Here is a 9399-nt window from a genome sequence, read left to right as displayed (position 1 = left end):
TGCAGAGTATATCATGAGAAACGCTGGGCTGGAAGAAGCACAAGCTGGAATCAAGATTGCTGGGAGAAATATCAATAACCTCAGATATGCAGATGACAATACCCTTGTGGCAGAAAGCAAAGAGCTAAAGAACCTCTTGATGAAAGTGAAAGAGGAGAGTGAAAAAGTTGGCTTAAAGCTCAACATTCAGAAAACAAAGATCATGGCATCCAGTCCCATCACTTCATGGCAAATAGATGGGGAAACAGTGGAAAGAGTGGCAGACTCTATTTTCTTGGGCTCCAAAATCACTGCAGATGGTGACTGCAGCCATGAAATTAAAAGATGCTTGCTCCTGGGAAGAAAAGCTATGACCAACCTAGACAGCATACTAAAAAGCAGAGACATTACTTTGTCAACAAAGGTCCATCTAGTCAAAACTATGTTTTTTCCAGTAGTCATGTATGGATGTGAGAGTTGAATTATAAAGAAAACTGAGCGCCAAAGAACTGATGCTTTTGAACTGTGGTGCTGGAGAAGACTCTTGAGAGTCCCTTGGACGGCAAGGAGATCCAACCAGTCCATCCTAAAGGAAATCAGTCCTGAATATTCATTGGAAGGACTGATGTTGAAGCTGAAACTCCAATACTTTGGCCACCTGATGAGAAGAACCAATTCACTGGAAAAGACCCTGATGCTGGGAAAGACTGAAGGCAGGAGGATAGGGGATGACAGAGGATGAGATGGTTGGATGGCATCACTGACGCCATGGACTCACAAACTCACGGATGGCATCACAAACTCACGGATGGCATCACAAACTCATGGACATAAGTTTGAGTAAACTCTGGGAGTTGGTGATGGACAGGGAGGCCTGGTATGCTGCAGTCCATGGAGCTTCAAAGAGTCAGACTCGACTGAGCAACTGAACTGAGCTGAACTAATTGGCTTCACACTCTAGAACTACTGGGGACCTTTGAAAAAGCAAGGCTCTAGCTTCTCCCCATGTTCTAGGTATTGCATGCAGGTATCTGTGTGTGTGTGTGTGTGTGTGTGTGTGTGTGTGAGACAGAGAGAGAGAGAGAGAGAGAGAGAGAGAACATCTTCCCAGGTGATTCTAATATGCTGTCAATCTTGAGAACAACTGCCCCCAAGGCATGTTCGTGTTGTTGGGAAAGAGGCAAGGAAATTGATGCTGGAGGAGAAGTGTTAACCTCAGAATTAAAATCCTTGACAAGAGGAAGAAGCAGGATCCAGAGCACAAATGGGGACAGGACCCCAGGCTCTCACAGATACAAAAAGCTGGAGGTTAACAGGTTCAACAACAGAAAATTCTAACCAGAACTGATGTTGACAATTCACTTGGCTACTGTAACTGAAGTATTCAGTGGCAGTCAGTCAGTTCAGTTGCTCAGTCGTGTCCAACTCTTTGTGACCCCATGGACTGCAGCATGCCAGGCCTCCCTGTCCATCACCAACTCCCAGAGTTTACTCAAACTCATGTCCATTGAGTCAATGATGCCATCCAACCATCTCATCCTTTGTCATCCCCTATCCTCCTGCCCTCAATCTTTCCCAGCATCAGGGTCTTTTCCAGTGAGTCAGTTCTTCTCATCAGGTGGCCAAAGTATTGGAGTTTCAGCTTCAACATCACTCCTTCCAGTGAATATTCAGGACTGATTTCCTTTAGGATGGACTGGTTGGATCTCCTTGCAGTCCAAGGGACTCTCAAGAGTCTTCTCCAACACCACAGTTCAAAAGCATCAGTTCTTTGGCGCTCAGCTTTCTTTATAATCCAACTCTCACATCCATACATGACTACTGGAAAAAACATAGTTTTAACTAGATGGACCTTTGTTGACAAAGTAATGTCTCTGCTTTTTAGTATGCTGTCTAGGTTGGTCATAGCTTTTCTTCCCAGGAGCAAGCATCTTTTAATTTCATGGCTGCAGTCACCATCTGCAGTGATTTTGGAGCCCAAGAAAATAGAGTCTGCCACTCTTTCCACTGTTTCCCCATCTATTTGCCATGAAGTGATGGGACTGGATGCCATGATCTTTGTTTTCTGAATGTTGAGCTTTAAGCCAACTTTTTCATTCTCCTCTTTCACTTTCATCAAGAGGCTCTTTAGTTCTTCTCCACTTTATGCCATAAGGGTATTGTCATCTGCATATCTGAGGTTACTGATATTTCTCCCAGCAATCTTGAGTCCAGCTTGTCCTTCATCCAGCCCAGCCTTTCTCATGATGTACTCTGCATATAAGTAGCAGGGTGACAATATACAGGCTTGATGTACTCCTTTTCCTATTTGGAACCAGTCTGTTGTTCCATGTCCAGTTCTAACTGTAGGTTCCTGACCTGCATACGGGTTTCTCAAGAGGCAGGTCAAGTAGTCTGGTATTCCCATCTCTTGAAGAATTTTCCACAGTTTGTTTTCATCCACACAGTCAAGGCTTTGGCATAGTCAATAAAGCAGAAATAGATGTTTTTCTGGAACTCTCTTGCTTTTTCGATGATCCAACTGATGTTGGCAATTTGATCTCTGGTTTCTCTGCCTTTTCTAAATCCAGCTTGTATATATGGAAGTTCTCAGTTCACGTACTGTTAGAGCCAGGCTTGGAGAATTTTGAGCACTACTTTGCTAGCATGTGAAATGAGTACAATTGTGTGGTAGTCTGAACATTCTTTGGCATTGCCTTTCTTTGGGATTGGAATGAAAGCTGACCTTTCCCAGTCCTGCGGACACTGCTGAGTTTTCCAGATTTTCTGACATATTGAGTGCAGCACTTTCACAGCATCATCTTTCAGGATTTGAAATAGCTCAGCTGGAATTCCATCACCTCCACTAGCTTTGTTCATAGTGATGCTTCCTAAGGCCCACTTGACTTCGCATTCCAGGATGTCTGGCTCTAGGTGAGTGATCACACCATCGTGGTTATCTGCGTCATGAAGTTCTTTTTTGTATAGTTCTTCTGTGTATTCTTGCCACCTCTTCTTAATGTCTTTTGCTTCGGTTAGGCCCATACCCTTTCTGTCCTTTATTGTGTCCACTGTTGCATGAAATGTTCCCTTGGTATCTCTAATTTTCTTGAAGGGATCTCTAATCTTTCCCATTTTATAGTTTTCCTCTATTTCTTTGCATTGATCACTGAGGAAGGCTTTCTTATCTCTCCTTGCTATTCTTGGAAACTCTGTATTCACATTGGTGTATCTTCCCTTTTCTCCTTTGCCTTTAGTTTCTCTTCTTTTCTCAGCTATTTGTAAAGCCTCCTCAGACAACCATTTTGCCTTTTTGCATTTCTTTTTCTTGGGGATGATCTTGATCACTGCCTCTGGTACAATGTCACGAACCTCCATCCATAGTTCTTCAGGTACTCTGTCTATCAGATCTAATCCCTTGAATCTATTTTTCACTTCCAGTATATTATCATAAGGGATTTGATTTAGGTCATACCTGAGTGGTCTAGTGGTTTTCCCTACTTTCTTCAGTTTAAGTCTGAATTTGGCAATAAGGAGTTCATGATCTGAGCCACAGTCAGCTCCTGGTCTGGTCTTGATTTTGCTGACTGTACAGAGCTTCTGAATCTTTGATTGCAAAGAATATAATCAATCTGATTTCAGTGTTGACCATCTGGTGATGTCCATGTGTAGAGTCATCTCTTCTGTTGTTGAAAGAGGGTGTTTGCTATGACCAGTGTGTTCTCTTGGCAAAACTCTGTTAGCCTTTGACCTGCTTTGTTTTGTACTCCAAGGCCGAATTTGCATGTTACTCCTTATCCATCAGAGGACAGATAGCATGAAAACCACAATCACAGAAAACTAACCAAGCTGATCACATGGACCACAGCCTTGTCTAACTCAATGAAACTATGAGTTATAACAGACGGGTCACGGTGGAGAATTCTGACAAAATTTGGTCCCCTGGAGAAGGGAATGGCAAACCACTTCAATATCCAGAGGCAGGTGTGAGACAAACAATGAATTACCCACCCAGTATCCATTCTCCCTTCTTTCTTCCTCAGATCATGTAAATTTGGTTCAGGGCATGAGATGGCCACCACACCAACCAGTAGAGAGGCGTTTTCAGGTAGTACTTGTGCCTGTATGCTTGGTTGCTAAATTGTGTCTGACTCTTTGTGACCCCCATAGACTGTAGCCCACCAGGTTCCTCTGTCCATGAGATTTCCCAGGCAAGAATACTGGCACAGGTCGCCGTTTCCTTCTCCTGGGGATCTTCTGACCAAGGATTGAATCCATGTCTCCAGTATTGGCAGGTAAATTCTTTACCACTGAGCCACCTGGGAAGCCGTAGCACTTGTAGAAGTTGCCCAGTGTCTGGCTAGTGTCTCCTCACCCCCTCCTTTTTTTTTTTTCATTGCTCCAAATGGGCTACACTCCACTCCCTGAACTAACCAATGTGCCCTGGAGGATAGAACATTGTTGGGCTGAGCCTGGCAGGCCGGCAAGCTTTGTAATTGCCTGCCTTGGATGATGGAGAAACCCAGACAGCAACAGGGACCTCGATGGTTTGATGGACAGGGGATCTGCTGCTGCTGCTGCTGCTGCTAAGTCGCTTCAGTCGTGTCTGACTCTGTGTGACCCCATAGACGGCAGCCCACCAGGCTCTGCCATCCTTGGGATTCTCCAGGCAAGAACACTGGAGTGGGTTGCCATTTCCTTCTCCAATGCATGAAAGTAAAAAGTGAAAGTGAAGTTGCTCAGTCGTGTCTGACTCTTAGCCACCCCATGGACTGCAACCTATCAGGCTCCTCCGTCCATGGGATTTTCCAGGCAAGAGTATGGGAGTGGGTTGCCATTGCCTTCTCTGGACAGGGGATCTAACATGTCCAAAATAAAGTGTCCTGGAGCAACACTCCACGAGGACGGCAGGCAGCAGGGAAGACTTGGAGGTAGCCTTCACTACTCGGGGGAGGAGGTTACCATTTATAGGAGGAATTAACATCAGGTTGGCTCAGTGGTTAGCAGGGAAACCAGCAGTCAGGATAAGGGGCAGACTCGTAGGCAGTTACTGTTTAAGCCCTATAATTAAGAGCATCAGATAGTCATGTGAGTGAAGCAGGTCTGGTCGAGTAGAGGGTGTATAGAGAGCAAGAAAACAGCCATCTTATATGACCTGATCATGCGCCAACTAAGGTATATCCCTAGAATTGGGGATGGAGTTAATCCCACTCAGAGTACACGGCTGAGAATGAGACTGGGTGGTTTCCTAAGGGAAACATGAGGAGCTGGCACCAGGAGGAGGAGAAACCAAGGCCAGGCAATGAAGCACACTCATGACAGAGCAGGACATGCCTTCCATGGTAAAAGACAGGGTTAGGACTCATGGGTACAGTCATAGAGAGGTCACTGTCTGGATGGAGGATAGGGTGGGAGCTTCTTCCTGGTTATATCACTGTCATTGAGTCATGAGTAAAATCATGAGCTGAGAGGGGTCAGGGAACTTTTCTGTGTTAGGTCCTGGGCTGGGTGCTGGAGGTGAACAGATAAGTAAGACAAAGTCCTTGTTCCCCAGCAGCTCGTGATTTGATGCAAAAGTCCCAGGGAACATAAAGAACATCGTGTGGACAGCAGCATCCATGCCCCTTATTCTGGTAACCACAACCTCATTTTCCTTTAGAGACTAGTCTGTTCCCCATTCTCAGCCCATATGAACACCTTGGAGCTGACTTCATCCTCTGGCTCCCGGGGTGGGCATGTGATCCACATGGCCAAACAGACTTGAGCAGAGTTGGGGAACTGATAAGGGGATGAATATGTGGCTTTGTTCAAGCCAGTCAGAATCAGCCCTTGGATTTTTCTGTAGCTGATATAATTTTTTTAAGCACTTTCATTTCCTAGAAGTCGCTCTGGATGTAAACCTTGAAGCTCCTGCTGGTCATTTGCATAACCATTTTGGGAGAACCCAGCTGAGAATGAAGGCAACATGGTGAAAAATATAGCTGAGTAATTTACAGACCCCCCCCCCCTCATGTGAACACCTGGATCCAGTCATGCCTCATACTCGCGGGCTTTTGATTACCTGAACTAAAAGTTTTATTTTGAAAGAAAATGGAACTCTTTCAATCAGAAGAATCCTCTTTTGGGACTTCCCTGGTGGTCCAGTGGTTAAGAATCTGCATTGCAATTCAGGGGATGTGGGTTCAATCCCTGGTCAGGGAACTAAAGTCCCACATACTGAGAAGCAACTAAGCTTGCACAACACAACTGCCGAGCCTACACAACACAACTAGAGAGTCTTTGCACCCTGAGGCAACCAAAAAAAAATTTTTTTAAGAAGAATCTTCCTTAGTACAGAAGTCTCCAACTCACTGGAAAAGACCCTGACGCTGAGAAGAATTAAAGGCAGAGGAGAAGAGGGCAACAGAGGATGAGATGATTGGATGGCATCACTGATTCAATGGACATGAACTTGGGCAAACTCCAGGAGATAGTGAGGGATAGGGAAGCCTGGGGTGCTGCAGGCCATAGGGTCAAGAAGAGTCGGACATGACTTGATGACTGAACAACATCTATCTCAAACATGGGAGTGGGGCATGTCTGAGAAAGCGTCCTTCATGTAAGAATGCTCACACTGAGTTTGGTAGAATGAGCAAGACTTAGGCAGATTTGCTAAGTGAGGGAAGTGCTCTGTAAATCCCACCTGCCACCACACCTGTGTATTTGATCCCAAAACTGTCAGCAGGAGATGCCTCTGTCTATTCTGTCCAATTCAGCCTCTCATCTTCCACTCCCTGTCACTTATCCCACTGATTGGGTCATGTAGACAATCATTCTTGTCATGTATCCATCCAACAAGTTCATCTTCTGAGCTTATGTGAAGTGAGGCTCAGAGCTGGGTGAGGTATGGGAGGAGAAGAATGCTTGATAAGGTCAGAAAACAGACAACGTGAGCATTCAGCCCCTTCCCACCTCACACCTATGGCAGACATTGCCCATCAATCCATGTATTTTTCTTCATGAGCCCAGATGTAGTCTCATGCAGCATTGTCACCCCAGCACTCCAGACAGTCACAACCAATTGACTGAAGCTGGCATTTAAGGTAAAGTCTAGGGTCAACTTCAAGGTAAGGTATGGCACAGGGCAACACAGATCCAGAATAGAAGGGAGACAAGACTGAACTACTCTAGAGGGCGGGAAGATGGAGTTAATTAGGACTCTTTCATTTGAAAGTAACAGACACCTGCAAGAAGGAACTTGTTTTCAAAGGAGGATTTATTACAAGGACACAGCTGGACCTCAGGGACCGTCTAGAGGCAGGAGCTGAAGCTTTGTAGGGACTCAGGAAATTTCTCTCCATCTCTATTCTCTGCATGTCTGTTTTGTCTCATTATTTTTCTGTCTCCCTTGACCAATTCTTTCTGTTTTCCAGCTCTCATGACAGAGATAGCTGCCACACAATTCATGTTTATATATCCTCTAAGAGAGTAGACAGACAGGTTTATAGTATCTTGGTTCAAATATCAAGTTCCCTGGCAAAGGATTCCCACTGACCTAGTTTAGAACAGAGATCCACCCTTAGTCCAATTACTGCTGTGCAGCAGGAGGAAGGGGTCACACAAGATGCCAGGGCAGCTGTGTCCATCAAGTCATGTTGGTGATGCTGATGAGCTGTGGGGGTTGTATGGATTTTTCAGAAGTATGTGAAGAGGTCTTTTCTGGGCAACATGAAACCCCAAACAACAAATATCCCTTAAATAATTCAAGAAAAGCTTCTTGTAGGAGGTGAGTTTTAAACTAGTCATGAAAAACTGGTGAAGTTTTAATAGGCAGAGATGAAAAAACAGGATAATCTAAACTCAAACCAAGGACTTCCCTGGTGGTCCTGTGGTTAAGAATTCACCTTCCAGTGCAGGGGACACAGGTTCGACCCCTGATTGGGGAACTAAGATCCCACCTGCCTCAGAGCAACTAAGCCCCTGAGTTGCAACTACTGAGCCCAGCTCTGGAACCCATGCACCACACCTAGAGAGAACCCCAGTTGCTGAAGCAGCCAAATAAATAAATTTTAAAATAAATAAATGAACTCAAGCTAGTTTGATACAATGCAGGAACACATTGGTTTATGTGGCTGGAAAATTCAGGAGTACTGGCTTCAGGCCTGGATGGATCCAGGTGCCCAGGACATGTGTCAGGAATTGCCATGGCTCAATATTTCATTTCTGCTTTCTTCTGTGTTGAACTGTGTTGGCTTATTCTCAGGCAGGCTTTTCCCAAGTGGTGGCAGAAATGATGGCCAGCAGCTTTGGACTTCTATCCTGCCAGTTGAGCAACCCAGTTTAGCAAAGACCATGTCCCCGTCTAACTGCAAGTGTCCTGGGACTGATCCTCACTGAACTGGCCTTGGTCACAGACTCTGAAACTGGGGCTAGAGTTAGCTCCATACAAACTATATGGATTGAGGGTGGAAATGGGTAGATCCCAAGAAAGAATTTCAGATGTGGTAAAAAATAGGCAAAAACAATATATGTATATTCTGCCTTTTCTGAGAGGAGTCCCTCTCAGAAACCATCTATTGGTGGATTGCTGATCTGAGTTTTTCAAAACTCTCAGCCAGGTTTTAGAGGGCTCCTGAAACTGAGAGGTTTGTTCTGGTTATCCATTACTGGATAATAAGTTATACTAAAATGTAATAAATTAAAACCTGTATTATTATATCCCATGATGTTGCAGGACAGACATTTGGGCAGGACTCCCCTGGGTGATCCTTTAGTTTCACCTGGCTCTTACAAAGACGTATGCTCAGTCACTTCAGCCGTGTCCAGCTCTTTGCGCTCTATGGATTGTAGCCCATCAGGCTCCTCTGTCTCAGGGATTCTCCAGGCAAGAATGCTGAAGTGGGTTGCCATGCCCTCCTCCAGAGGATCTTCCCGACCCAGAAATCGAATCCAAGTCTCCCGCATTATAGGCAGATTCTTTGCCCCTGAACCATTGAGGAAATCCCTCTTACAAAGGTACTTGGTGGTATTCAGGGCCGATGGGCTGGAATACAAGGTTCAGGAAGACTTAATTTGTGTCTGACAACTCAAGGTGAATAGCTGGAAGGCTGGTCTCAGGGAGACAGTCGATACCTAACACCAGGGAATGGCTCTTCCCTCAGAGTTTCCTGAGGTTACTCTCAGACTCCCAGCTTCACCAAAGCCACCCCAAATCCTCACCTGCCACGCCTTCCCCCACTCGTCTTGCTATTGGCAAACACATGGCCATCCTTGTCCTCGACAACGCCAAGGACACAGAAAAGGAAGCTCTTTTACTCCTTTTCTTCCCACTAAAGGTGCGAACTTCGGCCTTCCTGCTCCTATCTCCTGCCTTAGAGGAAAAGGCTCTAAAGAAAAGGCTTGAAAAGCTGGAAAGACTGATGCTGAAGCTGAAACTCCAATACTTTGGCCACCTGATGTGAA

Source organism: Ovis canadensis, chromosome 11 (assembly GCF_042477335.2).
Source record: "Ovis canadensis isolate MfBH-ARS-UI-01 breed Bighorn chromosome 11, ARS-UI_OviCan_v2, whole genome shotgun sequence".
Classification (NCBI taxonomy): domain Eukaryota; kingdom Metazoa; phylum Chordata; class Mammalia; order Artiodactyla; family Bovidae; genus Ovis; species Ovis canadensis.
Note: the sequence above shows the minus strand (reverse complement) of the source record.